The following is a 21,415-nucleotide window of genomic DNA, read 5'->3' on the forward strand; positions in this document are numbered from 1 at the left end:
TTGTTGTGGTCTCTTAGGACTTTTATTTCTTGCATTAGATAGTGAAGGAAAAGAATTCAGGTGTAGCATGTCAATATTGCACTCTAATGGGAACATGCTTTAGTGGTGGAGTTGTCAGTGTTAGGTTAATGGGTGTACTGAGACATCTCAGAGTTGTTTTCCAACTTAAACAATTATGTGATTCTAATAGTCTTTAGAATAGAAGACATTTCATCAGCAGCACTAGTGGCACTATTTCCTTGAATAAAGTCTTCCCCAGTTTCTGATAGTTGAAGATTCAGGTGTGTGTTTCAATTGCTTTCAAATCTGGACCTTTAAAAAAAATAAAATTGAGACAAAATAATCTAATTATGCACTGAGTGTATCTTAACATCAAAAATCAACAGAAATTAGTTTCATCTGCCTCTACTGCAAGAATACGACAGCTCACTCCATTATATGCTGATAAGCAATTGTGTGAACACAAGTAAAAGCCAGGCAGAACCTGAGTGGATAAGCCTTGCTGAGCAGAAAATATGTTGCACTAAGGCTGCGCTACATAAACCATATGTTTACATAGCTTCTGTACATGTATAGTTACCTTCAGCCTATTGGGACTATCACTTTCCTAATGCCTTTCTGAGGAAAAGCAAACTTGAGGGGACGGAGAACTGCATCATCTGATGGGGAATGTGGTATAAATAGCACTGGAGCAATCTGCTCAGCAAATTCACTTAGTGCCTGAGTGCTGCAAAGCCAGCTCTCCTCTTTCAGGGTGTCAGGTGGCTCCTGCTCAAGCACTGTGGTGCTTTTGAAGCCAGTTCCCCACTCTGGGACTGGCATGAATGAGAATGGAATCTGCTCATGTCTGCCCTTTTGCAGTGACATAAACCCCCAAGAGTCAAAGTCCCAAAGAGCCACTGTCCAGTCCCAAAGAGACACTAGAGTAGCTTTAGGTTTTCTTCACACTGTCTCAGCCATGCAGCATACCTAAAGTCTACACAGCAAGACATGCAGTTAGGGGTGAATGGTAGAAAAACAGAATACCAAATTCTGTGTAATATCCACTAGGCAGATAGAGGATCTGGATAAACTGGCTTCCATCTAATTGCTTCAAATCTATTTCTACATCTGCATCCACATTCACTTCCTTAATAACTTCTCACACTCCATTCCCATCCTAAAGTTCAAGGTGCTTTATCTGGATATTAAACAGCCTGGGAAATCATTGCAAAAAGAATTTGCAAAAGTAATCAGGCAAGTATTTAGAAAAAAAAATGGCTCTGCTTATACCCTCTTCTGTCCAAGCAAATGATTTTGCTGGCAGACATATTCAAACAGAAAAGTTAAAGCACAAACTAATAGTCATTAACAGTGTGCAGAATATGAGTTCCAAAACAGAAACCTGGATCTAAGTGTAGACCCCAGACAATCAGAATGGAAGTGCTCTGTATGACCTATTTCTTCCACTTTACATAATCAAAACAACCCAAACTTTTCTTTTTGAATACATAGCAGTAAGAACACATTAATTGCAGAAATCTGCAGGCCAAGAATTATTCAGAATAATTATATGGTAGAATTTCTAAAATCCATGTATTTGAGAAAGTGTCCACTTGTAGATTTCAAACTGGAAAAGCACAGGTGCTAAAAAACATATGGTGCTACACAAGTAATCTCTTAGGCTTATACACTAGATTATATTCTCTTTTTAAGAAAGGCAAATAGAAACACTCAAAAGAATACGCAGTCATTGAGCATTCTAGAAAATGGATTCAAATCCTTGTTCTTCCTCATATAGGTTATAGGCTTGATGCCAGGTGCCTTATTTTCTAGGTAAATAATATATATTATAGTATTCCTTTTCATTTTGACAATAAATTTCATACCAGCTAAACCCCCACTGGTAAACTTTTTTTTTTTTTTTTTTTTTTTTTTTTTTTTTTTTTTTTGGTGGAAAAAGACTTTGTTAAAAGTTCCCAGCCAGTTCTAATTGTAAGTTTGTTTCTGGACAGGGAGAAATGAAAGGAAGAAAATATAATACTATAAATATATTTATTGGGCAAATTACATACTATATGCATCCTTCTACTGGGAAAAAACAGATGTGGAATGACAGAGATATCAAAAAAGTCAGTCTTTGTGTTGGCAGCAGGATATTTATATTATAGTCTTGGCTCTGTCACTGATTGATTCAGGTTTTATTTTCCAATTCTTTGCCTTTTTGAATTCCTTATGTGTCTTGTCGATTTAACTTACAAAAACTCTGGCATTTCTTTAAGGTCTGTTGCTGTTCCATAGAACCTGGGACACCCCATGCTAGCAATACTGGCGTATTAGTAGCAGCAAGCTCAGGGGACCTCCCAGCCTAGATGTGAGTAGGCAAAAGTAGGAAGAGATGCTGTAGCAGTGGGAATATGATCTTCTTAGGACACGATTTGAAGAGCCAATTGTAGGAAACCAGGCTAAGCTTATTTCAGCACAGCTCTCAGCCTCTCGTTTTAAGTGCAACCCTCCTATTCATCTCCATTGTTCAGGGAGTTGTCTGTCTCTTTGCAATAATTTAGAGCCTTGAAAAAAAAAAGAATGAGGCTTTTCTCATCCTCAGGAACTTTTCTAGTTAGGAACTGATACTGTTACTGTTTACAATCAAAAGAAATTCTTTGCTGTCACAGAGGAATACCAGCATAAGCTAAGGCCAATGAGATAAAATCAGCCTCCAGTGCAAAACATCAAACCTTTGAAACACTAATAGTTGACAAGTCGGTTGTTGCTGGTAAATTTTTTCCACTTGGCTGTATGGACTTTGGGCATTAGGTCAAATTTGCCTCTCAGAACACTGAGTCTGGTATATGTGATGTTAGTATCAAAGACAGCTGATTCTAGCACTGTGCCCAAAGCATTTATCAATGAACGTGTTGCATATATTGCTAAGTCCATAATTTATTATCAGTGTTAAAATGATACGTCATCATTATAAAACTAGAAACAATTGTTCTGGAGTCATGTATTAAGAGGTATGCATGCGTTTTATGAAATGTTTCATGTAGAAAAAAAGGTTTCTATCTTTTCTCAACAACCTTAACAAGGCTGTTGGATTATGAGACCTAATTTTATTTCTTCCTCTTTTTTTCATTTCATTTTTAGCCATTTAGGAAGATCTTTTTTTTAATAAACTACTAAACTACTTTTGCCAAATGCTCACAAGGAGAGTCTTTTGAATTAGTGGATAAAACTAAACTCACTCCCATTCTGCAGCGACATTAGTATGTTACATGTAATTATTTATGATTAATCCAAAATAACTTCCCACAGCCCCATAAATCTTATAGAGTCAGAATGTTGTGGCATCATCTCTACTGACAGTTTTTACTCTTTTGCATTTTATTCAAATGCTCCTTGAATTGAAGAACTGTTCCTACTCAGCAAGAAGTTACACTGCAAATTCAGGGAACTGTGTCCAGCCGGACAGAAGGAAAGGAGGTATTTATTTCTACTAGGATAAAGCACCTACATCCAAAACTGCAGTCGTCTAAATTCCTGCTTATTTTTTGCCACACCCTGGAAGCGTCTAAGCTCCGGAGGCGCCAGCTTTTCACATTAAAATTCTCCAGACTCTTGAAATTTTACTGTGGGCATGTCCAGAAATGCCTCTCATGTCATGGCACCCAGTTAACTCACACTCTGGCTCTGTCAGATCCAATGAACTCAGCTTTCCTGCACCTGCACCCATCTTGCCCAAGGGGTAGAGCCAATGAACATTCCCAAAACACAGAGAGCCGCTGCTCTGCGAAGCGCAGCGGCAGCTGTTGCTGCTCTCCTCTGCCGCATTCAAGAGCTCTGTGGTCAGGGCTTTTACCCTAGATGTGGGAAAGCTGGGGTTTACACCCTCTTCTGCCCGAGGAAATCAAAACCCACGCCCTTGCCACAAGGCCGGGGCTGTTCTGGGTGAAAGTGCTCTCCACCCTGCCCTTTGAAGCTCTTCCATCCCATAGGAGCAAACCACAGCTTCACAACGGCTGTGGAGAACATGAGCGAGCATGAACCTTTGAGGGGTTATGGCCCTCATGGGAGGAGGCAAAGGAGGTTTCGATGCCCTTTCCTTCCCCTAAGGAGTTTCTGGGTATTGTGGCCTAGGTCAAATGTATAACTGGTCTTTTTGGAGTACATATGGGAAGGGGTTTCTCCAATGCTTCTCCATGGAATGATGAGGAGTGTGGCAGCAGTGTGTTTAAACCAGTGACTATGGTCACCTCTCCTCACTGCCACTGGAGCTTCTGAGCGCCGCTGCTACTCCTCCTGGCTGGCTCTCACAAGGGCCTCATAAAGGCTGAGTTTCCTCAACAACTCCTCTCCCAAGAGAAGCAAAAGAGCACCACCATCAAACAACAATCAGCAGTCCAGTACAGCATTTCTAGTACATATGACATCCATCATGCTCCACGTCCCAATTGCCCTGCAGTCCCACACACTGCCATAGCTGCAGCCACCCCGCTGGAGACCACCAGGCACCCCATATCCCTACAGCAACATGGACACTGCTTGTCCTCATTTCCCAAGGGCCAGGATCTCTGCCCCTTGCAGCTTGGTGAAGCTATTGTCTGTTTGGCAAATTGCTTGGGGAGAGTCTTGAACTGGATTTCTTCTTTCAGGGGTTTTGGAGAACAAGTTGCATTTTCTTTGTAATATGCATCTGTCTCTGTGACAGCCCTTCCAGCCCAGGGCTACCCAGCTCTGCTAGCAACCATTGTTTCCCAGGAAAATTTTCATGAAGTGGTAGCAGCCTCTGGGACCCCAGCTCACAATGAGCTTTTTGTTTGGCCTTGACTGATGGAATTCTCCAGTGACTCTCCAGTTTCTAGCACTGAAAACATATGTGACACTCAAGTGCCCTTTAGTTTGTGTCTATTTTCACAGGATAGCTAGTATTCCTTGGCCCATAAAGCCAAACCACCACCTCACTTCATAACTTGTGAGTTGTTTGGCTCCCCAAGCACATTGTTCAAAGATTAATTCTTGATCTTCAGTGTGCTTCTTTGACTTCCTTAGGCATATTACCAGTGAAAGTAAAACTTGCTGCATCAATGTCTGCATATTCATTGCAATCCGCAGTGCATTTTGCCTCTTTTTTCTACTGTCAAACCCCACATGGGGATACAGGTTTGACAAGAGAGATGGGGTCTGAGCACTCACAAGTTGTCTGCCAGCTGTTTTCTGCAGAGAAATATGTGACACACAATACATATATATCTTTGCCAACATTCTCTTCAGAAGCACATTTGGGATGTGTCAAAACAATGGAAAATTTAATTAAAACAAGTTAACTGACAGAAACAGGTAGGAAAGAAGTCTTTCATACTAGCCCCACTCAGAGAATTAATTTTTGCAGGGCTAGTGACAGAGCTGAGGTTGGTGCTTGAGAGGGCAGGCGCTGCACGAACAGGTTTATGAGTGCGTCCTGTGCAGTTTACCAGGTGAGGACAAGGGCTGGACCTGGCTGGAGGCAATCATTCATAGCTACCTTAAGAGCTGTTCTGGATATATAACTAATGCTAGAGATCCATACTCACCCCATAATAACTATGTAACACAGTTTATAGAATTCATTTTGATTTGGTCATTTATAAGGGATATGTTCATCTAATTTTGACCCTTTTCACTATGAAGAAGCCGCAATGCTGTCTCTCCAACTTCAGTATTCTCTGAGTACAATAGTCATACATGTTTGTTTTTCCTGTGGTTTGCAGAATTCATGATTTTTTTTTCTGTTACAGAAGTTGACTACACTATAACCACTTCCAAATACTTCCCCTGACAAGGATAAATCAGCCTGTGCTGAGTTTGGGGCTGCTATGGCCAGGTTGCTGCCAATATCAAAGCCTGTTTAAAAGTAGCTGAGGGAGCTTAGTGCTGCTTTACAGATACAGATGTTTCACATTTCATTACCAAAGTTTTATGCTAGCCTCCTCTATGTGACTGAACTGAAATTTTTCTAAATGCTTAATGCTGCAGAATCAACTATTGTTGAAATAAGACTATGTTCTTCATATCTTCTCCTGAGCTGGCAGGTGCTGCTGGCATGTACAGTCAATTGCTGTTTACCCCTCCTCCAGTGATCCTTTGCACTTCTAGAGCACTTCAGCTTGGGCAAGGCTTCTATTAGCTCCAGCAGTCTGCAGCTCCTCTTGCTTTACTCCTAGTGCCCTGTGTAGTTGAGTAACCTCTCAGAGCTGTGGACCATGACCAGCCTGTTTCTAGACGTCCAGCCCTGCAGAGCATTGTCCTTGCAGGACCCATTAAGGGGGAGAGGATGGCCTGAAAAAGCCAGGCCTGTGGCTGGAATGAAGCATGAAGCTTTCGCAACTGTACTCCTTTATACACTACTCAGCTGTGCTTTTGTTACTTTTATGCACCGAACACCTGCACACCTCAAGTTAAGGGGCCTTGCTGATACTGAGAGATAATAATAAAAGCAGTAAATGGCTTTTATTGAAAGAGAAATCTCCCCACAAAGAAAGTGCTGAAGAGGCCATTGTTTTCAACTGTTTCTACTGCCTAGAAAATATTTTTGGCATCATATTCTGGGCTGCTTAGAAAGCAGTGTGACCAGCAGGTTGGGGGAGGTGATTTTCCCTCTCTACTTTGCTCTTGTGTTATCCCACCTGGATTACTCTATCCAGTTCGGGGACTTCAAACACAAAAAAGGATGTGGACCTATTGGAGCAAGTCCAGAGGAGGGACATGAAGATGATCAGAGGGCTGGAGCACCTCTCCTATGGAGACAGGTTGAGAGGGTTGGGCATGTTCAGCCTGGAGAAGAGAAGGCTCTGGGGAAATTTTATTGCATCCTTTCAATACTTTAGGAGGGCTTATAAGAAACTGAGAGAGACTTTTTTTACCAAGGCTATACTTAGAGGACAAGAGTTAGGGTTAAGCAGGAAGCGGGAAGTTTACAATGAACATAAGGAAGAAATTCTATACAATGAGGGTGGCGAGACTTTGAAACAGGTAGTCCAGAGAAGCTGAGGGTGCCTCATCCCTGAAAGTGTTCAAGATCAGGTTGGACAGGATTTTGAGCAACCTGGTGTGGTGAAAGATGTCCCTGCCCATGGCTGGTTGGAACTAGAAGATCTTTAAAGGTCCCTTCCAGTACAAACCATTATGTCATTCCATGTTTCTTTTATTCTCTGAAGAAAATGAACTAGCTGCACTGACGGGAAAGTGGTGCTTCATAAGGCTTTAAACTAGGTTTGTTGTTATTCTATTTCTTTGACATTAAGTAGCTCTTATAAAACTGACTCACAATCTAGCTTTGGTAGTGACAGATTAAAACCATGGCCCCCTTTCTTCAGGTAAGTTTACAAACCAACTGATTTCTGTAACATCCTTCATAATCTCACACCTTGAGAAGTGGAATTTGATGATTAAGGTTGGAAAAGACCTCTCAGATCATCAAGTGCAACATCTGGAAGCTTTGTGTAGAACTAACTAGAAAGGCTGCATAAATGTTAGATCATACAGAGATGAAATACCGTGTGGCTTTAATTTTGGGAAACACTGTATTTGCATGAGAAAGAACACACTAGCAATGACATCTGAAAAAAAAAAACTTCACCTTAGGAATGACCATTTTGCTTTTCAAAATAATTCAATTTTCATGACATTTCCATCAGAAAGTACTCTATCTGGTCCTTTCAACAGAGCCGTTTTCCCTTCAGAACACTGTAGAACATGTGTTAACTGAAATGGCAGCAGATACTTTGGTGCGGGAACTTAAGCAAGCAAAAAGCAGCAAACCCATTAAGGTGAGATGGCTTGAATCAGTTTAGAATACAGACTACCAGTTGTATAAAAGTACCCTTGGTAAAAGATAAAGTGGCAAAAATGTGGCCATCTTTTGCGAATGAATTAATCTGTGATAACTATTAATGGAGGAAGAAGGATCTTCAGACATAGGTAAAAATATACAGCAGCTTTAGAGTATGATGCAAGTTTTACACAACACCCTGTCCTGATATGATTGATTTTTGACTTTTTCTAGTATAGCAGACTCAGACCTTGTATGCATGCTGCACATAAAAGAACATAGATGAAGCATTTTGTGCCTTCTTTCACAAAAGATATATTTGCAGAAGAAGATTTAATTTGTGGATTGCCCCTGTTTTATCCTGCAAGAATTCACAAGTATTTTAAAAAGAAAGTCTGTTTAAGTGTCAGCTTTAATCCCAGCTTCTTTCCCAGGGCACACTTAAAGGTTAGCTCCAGGAAAGCACAGGCTGCCAGCTTAGATCCCTGGAGGGAAATCTTTACCACCATATATATTCAGAGGAGAGTCAGATACTTCCTAATAAATTACAAAATTATCGACATGCTAAGCTTGGACCTGCCTGAGATCAGTAGGCTCAACAGGCAGCTGCTGAATCCTACTTTTTAGGGAGCACCAAGGACAGGGTAAGAGAGCTGCAGAAGGCCATCTCTGTCATTGCTGCTCTCCCAGCCTAGAGAAGTCAGGAGGTGAAACTCCTTCAAAAAACCAAACAGTTCTCCTTGCAACTATCTTTAAGAAAAAACTGCTCATCACACTGATTTCTTACTTGTTGGGGTCTTTCTTGGCTCGGTTGATCTGGGGGGTGGGGGCTGTTTTGGGGTTTTTTTTTCCAAAATATGCAATCCTAAAGGTAAAAGAAAGTAATTAATTTCCCTTAGCCTGAGGGGTTCAAACCCACAACCCTCAGAAGAGCAGCATGCATATCAGCCTATGAGATAGGAATAAAACTTTCCACCCACCTTCCCCACCAAAAATGAGCTGCAGCTCGGCAAAAAATTCAGTAGGTACTAACTTGGAGCTGCTTGTTCCTGTCAAGACTGGGGCAGCTCAGGACATGTATGGAGAAAGTCTCTGCTCTGCTATGTAGAAGTACAGCCCCAGGGGCCCAAGAGAGGGTGAAATTAAAAGTGGTGTTTAAAGGGGGAAAGTTCATCCAGGATTTTGCTGCTGGGAGGATCACAACTCTATATTTTCATGTTTGTTCTGGATGGTGCTTCCACAGTTCTCACCTGCAGTGCTGGCACCTGAGCTCTGAGATGCACAGCCTTGCATTATGGTACAGTGTCAGCAGAAAGCATCTGCTCACTCTACTCTTTGCCCCTCTGTCCAATCTTTGCAACCTATCTTTGAGAAAGGGTTCCCCCCTTATTATCTCTCTTCTGCCTTTGGACCATGTTATATCTTCATGGTGATACTATAATGTGAATAATAAAGTAAAACTCAGGGCCTGCTTATGCTGGTGAGGTCAGTGAAGCTGAATCTATTTGCAGCAGCTGAGAAACTGCACAAACGTATTTGTTTTCCTTCTTTGTTTGGGAAAACCAAACCCTTCATTTTCTGTTGCATGAAAAGGCACCACATAATGATTATTTTGGTAGATCATTTCCCATCCGTTCTTGGTTGCCCTTTTTTTCTGAGTTTATACTGAAGTCTGGACAAAATCTTTTTAAAATGCTATATTTGTCTGTGCACTGCATCCTGACAAAAAGAGGGAAAAAACCCATGACGTTTTATTTAACAAAAGATTTCTCAGGTATGTCTTGAAAAGGAATAGGAAATGAATTCCAGGACCATTAAGGCAGTGTGTCTGTATAAACTTACATAGGATATTTCATCAGGGTTTGATAGCTTTTTATTTTCAACCTGATATCTAAATGAAACTAGAATAAATACAAGATGATGAACTTTTTTTGTCTGTCTGTATCCCTGATAAACAGAGGTGTACATGTTGAAATAAATTAGTTTCTAGCTTGGTTTGTGTGTCAAAAAGGCTGTATTACTTTTACTGCACACAGTATATTAGAAGCCCAATTAGTCTTTGCCCAGCACAATGATTCAGAAATCTATCCCTGCTCATAAAGTACTTAAGTGAGTCCTTCTACAAACCTAAATAAATTCTGCCTTAGTTTTCAAGCAAGAGGCCATATTTCCCAGGAAATTATGTGGTAAGATCTAATACCTAGTTTATACTTCTTTAGAAGAGCTGTAAATCATGTCACAGTAAAATATCAGATCCAGCAACCCAGAGGCCTGAAGAGTCTGCCCTATTTACAAAGACTGGGTGATAGTGCTGACATTTTAATCACTTCTAAAATTTGTCTTAGCAGATATCCTAATGCTCATTATTTTTGCAGTCACTTATGGCTACTGTTTATCCTAGAATTTGAAATCCACCTCCTAAACAGCCCAGGCACACAAGATTTTAGTTCTCTACTCCTCTTTCCTCCATCCCCTTTCCTTCATGCCCTGAATATTTAATGCATTCACAAGAACGAAATGTTTGGAGCATACGAGAAGCTTTCATAAACTCTTTCATAATTAGACCTTTCCCTATGAAATTCATTTTAATCAGTGTTTGTGATGAAAATTTACATATGGGTAACCTGCATTCTCCAAGCATCCCTTTCAATATTTAAGCAAACACAGCATTTAACAAATATGTTTAAACATTGAAATCTACTGTTGGCTGCCAGACACATAAAGCTTTACTACACTGCGAACACAAACTGCCATTTTGCACTTTTTTGTGCCTGTCATGCCATCTAAAAAAAAGGCCATTAACTATTGCAGAACATCAGGAAAATTTCAAAGTCTAAACAACTGAGGAAAATAAATATTACAACCAATTTTTGCCCATAAAATCAATCTCCCAGGAGATTTACTTGTATTTTAATTGCTAACAGGAATGTTTGAATACAATAAAAAGTTTCTGGGTTGAACAGGAGTAATTAATTAAGAGTTTGATGTTGGGATATTGAAGTAAACTCTACCTTGTTTTTAATATTGACTGGTTCTACAGAGAGAGTTTGACCACAGCTGTGCCCTTCAGATCATTGCACAGATCAGGGCTGTTATGTAAAATATTGTTCCGAGATGAAAGGTAGACAATGATGAGAAAAACACCTTGATAAAAATAAATTACATTAAGCTCCACTGAAATTTTGAATGCACCAAACTTGTGTCAGATGATACAGGGAAACCTTTTCAGTCAAAATACTACAGAGCATACAAAGTCTTATGACGTGTTTTATCCACTCATATGTTTGTCTGATGGGTCCAGTTCTAAACTTAAAATCATGAACTTTCTTCTGGCTTTATTTTTTTGTATTTATTTTACATTTAAAACTGATCCAAGCCTCTTAAACTTCTTGTTCTATAGGGGTTCTTGTCAAATTTCCACATCAACATAGCTCCCCCATTGTATGCAGGGTAGGATTGTGACATTTGTAAACTATAATCAAATGTGATTTTTTTAAAACTTAAAACAATGTACTGTTTTTAAACAGGACATTTTCATGAAGCTATGAATAACTCTGCCTCACACAGATTTTGAAAGAAAATGTATCATTATCTCCATCAAAGGTCAACCACAGATTATAACCCTCCTTTTGCTTGTTATGAAGAATGCCTTTTCTGTGGGCAATGATAAGATTTAGCAAGATATGTGTGAGAACAGAATCTTAGGCAGAATACATCATTTGTGTCCAAGGTCTTTCCATTGTTTTGTGATGTGTTAGTTGGCCAATACTGAAAAACAACACTTCATATTTGTTCACTTCTACTCTTTTCCTTTCAAAGGTGTCTGGGGGGCATTATGCATTGATTAAAGCTGATGGATGCTGGTCCTTAATTTCTGTGACTCCCAAGGCACTCAGAAAACAATCACCAAGTGAAGGCTGTTACAAGAAGTATTGATTGAAAAACAGACCAAGATAAGAAAATCTGAGAACCAACGACATCAATTTCGGATCTGCAGGACCCAGTTATAGAGCTGGATTGCTGAAACACATGTAAGCTTAGAATCCAAATATAACTTGTAACATTGCTTGAAAAAGAGAACCATTTCTAGGCTGGACACATTCTGCAGAACAGAACCAAAACCACATGGCAAAAATTTGGAACATGCTGTGATTTGCTCCCATCGTAGCAAAGTACAGTGGAAAGCTCCAAGGAACAGTCAGGCCAGACAGGAACAGGGTGAGCTGCAGGAGACATTAGCTGAAGTGCTCTGTGACCAGACCTCAGCACATCGCACGTAATGGCCAAGTGTTGCCTCAGACAGCCTAACTCCCACTTTGTATTTTGTAATTTCTTCCTGCAGGGCCGTGAGATGAAGCTTACCTCCAGCAGCCATGCAACTGTGGAGCTATGGAACAAGTGAGTGTAGGAACATTTTGATTCGATCCACAGAAGGAGAGGTCCACAAACACGTGCTTTATGTTTCAGACCACACAGGAGAGACTCTCTAGCTGGGGAGCAGAGGGGAGTGTACAGTTCTTACACAGGCAGAGCTCACCAGAATAGGGGAAATCCCACACACACAAAAAAAAAATTCACTGGGTTAGCACCAAAAGCAGTATTACACAGCAGCAACTTAGCATTGTAGATAAAAGCTAGGATCCTGCTGCAGAACATGGCTTGGCAGAGACTTTGATTTCCTGGCTTGAAAATAAAGCCTCAGTTTGCCCTCTTTGCTTCTTTTCTCCTGCTTCATTATATCATACAATTCCAGTACTATTATTTATTGATTGATTGCCCTGTAAGAGAGGATCCCAGCACAGAGGGGAAAACGCTTCTTAGTATTTAGATTTTCTATAGGTGTATGGGGTTATTTGGAGAGGGAAGGATGGCACTGTGGAGTGCCTCCACCCACACTGACATTAGTAAGACTGATGGTGCTTCTCCCACTAGGAAGAAATGCATTTGTTAAAAAGGGGGAGGAAAAAAAAGTAACTTATCATTGGCTTGAGAGAGGCTGAGCCAGTAACAGTGCCATGCTGTGATTGATTTGTTTGTTCTATTGCAGCCTGTGCAATATCAATGAGTTGAGAATATCCAGATGAAGGGAGGAAGATTAAGTAATACTGATTGGATTTCTCCACCCCTTTATTTTTTTTCAGCTGTAGCTATCACAGCAGCTCCCACCAGCTTCAAGGAGAGTTGTATCTGTTAAGCCAGGTGTGCTCTTTCTGTTTGGGAATGACACAGATACTTATCAGTGATTTTCACAAGTGTGTTAATATAATGTTTACTCACATCTCTAAGCATTCTCAGCTGCTGCTGGAATACCTAACATTTTTATAATTTACATTAAATTATAAACAACAGTCCAAAAGACCCTAAGACAGCTATTTCATTGTTCTGTTTTATTAGAGGTCCATATTTATGATTCATTACAAAAATGCATTTCTCCCATGTGTCTGGGTTCCTTCTCCACAAAATCTAGCAGGGCACTAGGGAGATTTTGTTCCTCTAGCCTTAAAAAAAGAAGGATTATATATTTTTACAGGTAATGAACATTTTTTGGGATCTACAGGCAACTCAACTCATCTTTCTGTCTTCATGCTGACTTAGGCCTGCCTGGCTGTGGATCACTGTCAAGAGCAGCAGCTCAGGTTTTTCAAAACATCCATTTTTATCAGAGCTTTGTTTCAAGACTAATTTGTGCTATTATTACATTTCATCTTAATCTCCTTCAGAGTGCAAAAAATTCTAGTTCCATCACATTTCCCTTATAATATTCTTTCTTTTTTGACTATAGTGCATTGATCTGTAGAAATGTATGCATGTGAAAGTGAAGGGTGTCCAGTCTGAAGGTAACAGTCCCAAGAAAGCCCTGGATTCCGCACTTTTTGGGTATCAAGAGAGCCTGTTACCCCAAGCAATTCCTGAGCTGATGGTACGTAGCTTTTAGACTTTATTCTCTCAATACCTCTGCCACTTTTACAATAGTTTCAGAGAACAGACTCAAGCTCACTCCGCACCAGGTAATCCATTAATGGGGGACAAAATAGATTGAAGTTATTCAGTACTCGTTTCAAGATGCTTCTACTATCATTCTCCAGCCTTCACTCAAATTGCTTGATTTTGTGGAGAATACAGATTACCATCTGAGGGCAGCTCTGTTAACATTTTCCATTACATGACGCTGTGAAGAAAATTGCAAACGCTATGAAATAGAAAAGAAAAACAAAGCCATCCTACAAATCTATGTTCAAGGACTTTGATTTGTTTACTCCAGTCTTCGAAGCATTATCTTGCTAGGAAAGTGAAAATTCAATAATATGGACAAGGTCATGAGAAACTTAAGTCTTGTTTTGGAGGGACTCACTCAGCACAATCATTTAAGTATTGCTCTTATTCAGCAAAACACTTGTGTTTACCTATTCTTATCATCCTCTTAAGCAAGCAGGCTGGAAAAAACATCCATGCCACAGAAAATTCCACTGAAGTTAGCAGCTATGCTTGAGTATTTCTGAATGGAGCTGAACTTAGAAATGGACATTTTAATCCCATAGCAATTTCTTGAAAAGACTCACAATTAAAATTTTGTATGTATGACTAGCTCCATTCACCTAAAAGAGACTCAGCCATCCTCATACTGCACAGAATTAGAAAACAGACTATATTAACAAGGAATTCTTAATTTTCTTAGTGCACAGAGTGCTGAGACCAAGTTCCTGCCTGGAGCAGGTCATATTTTTGGAGTATTACTGAGTTTCTGGGCAAACACAGGTAATCTTAGAGCTAGTAAGCCTTCCCTGAGGTGGCAGGTTTGGCTGATCTCTGGTCAACAGCTCTGATGTTGCCTTAGGAATCATGACAGCTGGGCTATACAACCTATCAGCACATCCTCTATCTATGAGAGCAGGAAGGAGGGGTTTGGAAAAGCAGATCTCATTAACAAATCATCCTCCCATACTTTACCTGTAACCTAGTCTCCAATTAATCACTCCAGATGAAAACTTCATAAAGCACATATCTGCAAGAAATAATTCAAGAAATAAAATAGAAACAGGTAAAGCACTTCAAATTAATCTGACAAAAAATACATAGATCAGTGAACACAGAAACTGATACCAACCTCTTCTTTAGACAGATCCCATTAAATCTTTGCAGACTGCTTCCTTAAGAGCACTGAACCCTCTGCAAAGAGAACTCATTTGGAAAGCAGTTAACCAGTTTATCTACTGCTTAAAAGACATTATACAAAGAGTGACAATGACAACATTGTGTACTGATTGAAAATGTAGCCTTGTCTACAAACTGCAATCAATTTTCTTGGCAACAAGGAACCCACCTTTCTCAGTCCATGCCCACCCATGGTGGAGGGAGGCATGGATGGCTGCTTGTGTTGCTCTTAGCTTCTTATTGCATGTGTCAGATTGCCCCTGCAATTCCACAGACTCCTTCACTCCAGAAAAAAAGTCCAGACGGACAATCTAATGAAAAATAGTGAGTTTTGTGCTTTTTAATACTTTTGCCTTATTTTGAATTTAATCTTTAACAGCTCTCTCTGAATACAGAACACAATACTAAGTGTGTAAAAAGCAGATTCCCTCATCAAGATTGGTATCAGTGATGAAGCAACACACATCATTAGTCAAAAGTCCCAGTGTACTCTAGGTGAAAATCTGCAGTATCATCCTCCTGCTCTATGCACAAGTCCCACTTGCTGCAAGTGCAATGTCATAGCAATGCAGCTGTCTTGCCACTGCCAGTACTTGCATACCAGATGCTCATTAAAGAGAGGCTGAAGGACATCACTATAGAAACAGTTAATTAGGGAACATCAGCCGCAGTTTAGGATAACCACTCTGGCCAGAGGCTTATAAACACTTGGATACCAAAACCACTGAAGGAGTAGGTAAATTTATCTACTTTGCTTGTCATTTTAATTACTTTTTCACTCTAGAGATTCTTATCCTAATGTAAGCTCAGCAATTTCCAAATACAAAAAAAAAAGTACTTAAAACACTGGAAAGACAATACCAGATCCTCCTCCAAGCTAATCTGCCACTCCAAGAGAAATGGCACCACACATAAAGCAAGTAAAGTTACAAAAAGTCCTGCAGCTGCACGAGTTTGAATTAGATCATCATAAATCCAGTGTGTGACCCCATGAGGCCATCTCACAGCGCTTCCAGCAAACCAGTCATGTTCAAGTGCTTTGACTAGTTTAATTGCTCTGCCCAAGAGGCTTTATGTAATGCCTTAGACAACAGCATAACAGACTGATCAAAAGCAGAGTAGCTTTCTATTCCTCACCATGAACTTTCACATTAGGGGTGAATTATGTCATTCATAGCACACTAGGAGAGTTCCAGCACGATAGCATCTCTCCTAAGTCCAGATCAAGTACTATGAGAAAACATAAAATTTGAGAAGGTATATTAAACTCCAGGCAGCACACAAACACTTGCAGATACACAAAACAGTTTGTTATCATTTGCATTTGGTTGTTCAGTACAATACTTTGCTCTGAATTTATGTTATCATTCTGCAGCACCATCACAACAGAGCAGCTCAGCTGGTCCATGAAAAATTCATTCCACAGAAAAATTCAGTTCAGTGATCACATTAATTCACTCCAGCTGAAGATCTCTGTAAAACTGAATTACTTCAGTGGGGCCATTAAGTTTAACCTGTGTCTTTCACAATATCTATAATCACAATGGTGCCCATTTTACATTTCTGTGGTCCTAAGAAAGAATTGGTATTGTGATGCAAAAAGTGTCCCAAACTGGGCTTTGTATTTCATAGCAATAACATGCTCTCCAAATATGTCTATTTAATTTTCTAGCAAATATTTTCCAGCAATCTGAAAAGATTCATGTCCATCTTCTATGATGCATCAATGTGTTTTCTCTCTTATCATGATCATCAACAGTTCGTTTACTCCAGTCTTGAAAGAAGACTACATTACTCCATAGTAATGCAAAAATACAAAGAAGGTCATCAATAGAGGATAGATACCTTTGCAAAAATGTACAAAACCGACTATTAGTTTGTAACTATAAACAATATCATAATTTTTAAAACATAGGCTCTTAGAATTTTTTGCATGAAATTTTTGTATTGGTTGAATTATAAAATTAACTTTCAAAATAAAATGTTAAAATATTGTGTATCTTAATCTGTTAGCATTGTAATCTGTTAATTGTGTATCTTAATCTGTTAGCATTGAGATTTTATTCTTAGGATTTATTGTTGTCATTTAAATACATGCATATTGCTGTAAGAGAGCAGAGCCATAGGAATTCCAAACAAATTATATTTCTGAGTAAAGGATTCTTTGCTCTAGTTTATATATCTCTAGCTTTTAATGTAAATATACTGTAATAAAAATTATAAGAAAACTTGGCATTCAAACTTTCCTTAAGTAGTTGAAAAATTCTTAGCTTGAAATTGTCATTTATCTGCCATTTCTGAAAGGTTATTATATCCATAATGTAAACCGCAATGTTAAAAATAAAGGCATTAAACATTTATAACAGAATATGCAATCTCCTTTTACATTAATCATAGCATTCATGTGTGTATTTTATGCCATAATTCTTTTCAGCTCTGCTTATATTTATTTTATCTTAATTGTTTCTATTATTTGTTAAAATTACTCCACTGTACTTGCTGTTCTTTTTAATATTTCTTCAGTATTGTGTTGCATGGTTGCTTTGAAGCATTTTAAATGCAGGTTCTTCCCTCTAAAAGAATATTTGAATGACTCCTCTTAAAGGAAACTCCTAAAATGTGCAATTCAAATAAGCTTGTACCTTTACAGTCCAGAGTTTTCTGCTATTCTGATCATTTAAAAAAATACAAATAGCAGGCAGCAAGCAGATATTTTCTTTTAATGTTTTACCAACGGGTTGTAAGTGACTCCAGCTTTCATGTTCACACAAGGCACTGGCCACAGCAGGGAGGATGCCAGCAGAAAAGGTATTTTAGAAATATATATGTTTTTCTGTGGAAGAGAATAGGGATAAAGAGAACCAGATACCTTCCATTAGGCAGCTGCCTGACGGCCCCGGCATGACTTCAGCAGTGCCTGCCATGGCCGAATTCAGTGCTATGGAGGTATTCTTAATATACTGACAGTCACAGTTGCTGTACTGCAGGTAGAGTGCTATTTGCTCCCTAACATTTGTTTCACCTTTCTGGAGGCTCTGAACAAAGCAAGTCTTCCACACCTTTTCCTCCCCACCTCTGCAGTCTGCTTTCATTAAGTCCTCCACCCCAGCCTTCACGCCCAACATTATCCTTCCCACCAAACTCAGAGACAAATTATTCAATTATTTTAAGGGCCAAACCTATGTTCTCTGCCCTGGCTTACTAATAACTGCCACATGTTTAATGAGAAGCCTCTTCCTTGTTCTTTATAGACCTGAAAAAAATTATTTTTGCTATTGTTCTGGTTTTCTTTGCAAATTTGTACTTCTCTTAGCATCTAGCAGCATCCACTTTTCCACTAATCCAATGATTGATATTTTCCAGCCCTTAAAGCACCAGATTTTTTGCTGATGAAAACTTTTCTCGCTCTTATCTCTAAATCTGTGTTTGAATGAGGTTAGAAACATTTCTCTATAAGCCTTTTCAAGTGGACTAGTGAATTGACATAGGTCTTGTTCCATCTGATGTAAAGAAATTTCAGCTGGCACCCACACTGAAGTCTTTGAACTCATCAGTTCTGCTTATACCTTTGAGAAATCAACATCTTCACAAAATTTGGCTTATTAGGGGTTTCCACACATGAATCAAATGATGAAAAATTTTCATGTAGACAGCCACATCACATGAATTGCTACTTGTTTGTCATATTTCTTACCCTCAGTCTTTTAATTTTCTGAAATTTTTTCCTGACATGCCATAAATGAAAAGTGTCGAATCAGGCAGTAATGAGTCATTTCTTGACAATTTTTTACAACTCAGATCTTATCTACAGTTCCTTTTAATGAGTAACCTTCTTTTAAAATGGTCTAAAGATGGGTTTTTAATTGGTTTCTGTCATTATAAATGCCCCCATTATCTTCAAGTCTATTACAATTTTGGGTTTTTTCTACATTAAGTAAAATATAGGACTTTTGTGCCTTGTTTAAATCCCTGACTCTTTTGCTGCTTCTTCAAAGCTTTTTTCCCTTTTTTCATTATCCTGAGTATGAAATCTTCTATCTGCCCAGTGCTTCTGCACCAAACCACTATACCAAGCAGTGCCATTTTTAGCTCACACTCACATCTGAGGATTTCCTGTACAGTTCAAATTGATGTTTGAAACTTTTTCCAGAACTGCAAATATATATTGAAACCACCACCAGTGCATTTCTTTTCCAGTAATTTTATTGGCAGTAAAACTAGATCATTAGGATACTTAGGAAAAGTGGTCTGGAAAAGGATAGAAGATGAGTAGTCTCATTTAATGAGTACATTGTGGCTCTCTAAAAAATCATTACTAAAGGGATTTACTAATCTTATTTTCTTAAAGCAGCCTTTTTTCAAACCAAGAGATTGGACCTGGAGATTTTGAGATCCCAAAACTGAGTCCAAGTAGCAACCAAATACATAAATTTCTGACTAATCTTTATAGTTGAGGAAAACATTGCAGATATATTTTGTAGTGCTTTTCCAACAATGAATGATGAATTTTACCAAGTTTAACAATTTTACTTATATTTGAGAAAAAGCAAAAGCAGAAGAAAAAAATTGTTTTATTTTGCTTTCTTTTCCTCAAGAAATCATTCATATGCTTCAAAAATTTCTACAGGATGGCAAAATGATCAAGAAGATAGAAGAGTCCAAATCCTAACCCAAGTCATTTGAGTTTAGTCTCCTTCCTTAATCAAACTGGCCTTCAGACAGTGAAACTTGAACTAGGGGTTTTGGGACTTGGCCAAACACCAAGAAGTTCCGCAGTTTCATAATTCCAAAGCAATCCTTATGATTCCCATGAAGTCCAACCTTATATATGGCAACCATAATTCTCATTTTCTGTCCTAACCACAAACTTTGAGTGTGACTCACCAAGTATGGTCTTTCCTGACTTCTGGTTAGGTTGGGGTTTTTTTTCATCTTTGTGCCATAGTGGTAAAATGCCAACTGCGCTTTCTGCTTGGTTCTCCTTTTCATTTGCCACTGCCTGTACATGTAGTTATATTTTAATAAATGAAAAGAGTTCTTACTAAGAACCCTTATTAACAGCTTGCATGCTGTGTGGCACATAGCAGGTACACCTTGCCTGAAGATTCTTCATTCCAGATGGAGACTTGGGACTTCAAAGTGGGTTGTCATACAGCAGTCATCCAGCAGAACAAGCAGAGCAATGAGATCTCCGGTCTTGCTGCAGGCACAAATGCTGTTGTGTGGCTCTTTCCGGGGTGGATGCAATTTCTTCCCAAGCACAGTAGGCTGCAGTAAATATGCTGAAAGTTGCCAGGAGTCCCATCCAATAGGGAAATCACTGTGACCAAGTTGCCAGACATGTAGCTCTAGCACTTCTGCCACTCACTAAAAAAAGCAACAGGCTTCTGGAAATCCATAAAGATGATAACTACAGCTGGCTGTTTGACAGAGAAGTGCTCCCCATGGTGAGAAGTGCTGTGGCTAATCCTGCCAAATATTTTCCATTTCCTGAAACGATTGCTTCTATTTTGCTCTCTGTGAATTTCAGCCAGTTGACCTTTATGAATTTACTAATTTCTGCCAGGTATTCAGGCCTCTATTATCAGCACTGAGAGTGAAAAAGATGCATAGCTGAGGGTACCTGCATGCTGCTGACCTTCTAGAGGTTTATGTGTTTTTTCTCCAGGGTATTCAAATAATAGTTGAACCAGATAAGCAACAGTAAAAGGTATATTGAATTCATTCTAGTGACATAATCATAAGTTTAAGTAAATGTGCTCTCTGTAGATGAAGAGAAGGATGGGGAAACCTGAAATCCCTGTGTTCTTGCTCCAGGTACAGGGGTTTTGCAACCCTTAGAGGTCACCACAGACTCCACTGAGCTTCTCTATGAAAGATGTGGACAAGTTCTCTGAGCATTCCTCTGGTCTTCAGATTTGACAGTAGTGACTGATTATATGATTTACAGGGCTGAAAAATGTTGATAATATAATTTAGAATGGTAAAATGACCAAGCAGGATAAAAACTATGGGTCAAGAATCATCTGTTGAGGAAGACTAATCAGCAAAGAAAAGGAAAAGCAGAAAGTCTTATGCAGTTCTTAAAAGGCACAGATTTTGTGCATTTTTTTCCTGATAAGGAAATGAGAGCTGGATCTGCCAGTGTTAAAATAAAATGAAGAAATGCTTAATGATCGGTAGTTTGGGAGCAACTCTGTTGATCTTGTTAAAACCCATGTATGTTGCAATGGAAAGCAGAAACTTTGAGATGTTAATGAAGACTGAATAGCTTATCTGTGAGTTCCAGTCATTGGCCAAGACCTCATTGTGCTGGACACAAATAAATGATTCCTTACCTGATAAATTTCTAACCTAAAAGGCATTGAGAGAGGAAAAGGGAGAGCAGGGGAGAGAGGAGATTGATATGGACAGGGGTAAAGAGAGTAAAAGGAACTATTAAAAAGCATTTTCAACTGTGCCAACACATCAGCAGTC

This window comes from Vidua macroura, chromosome 3, assembly GCF_024509145.1.
Source record: "Vidua macroura isolate BioBank_ID:100142 chromosome 3, ASM2450914v1, whole genome shotgun sequence".
Taxonomy (NCBI): domain Eukaryota; kingdom Metazoa; phylum Chordata; class Aves; order Passeriformes; family Viduidae; genus Vidua; species Vidua macroura.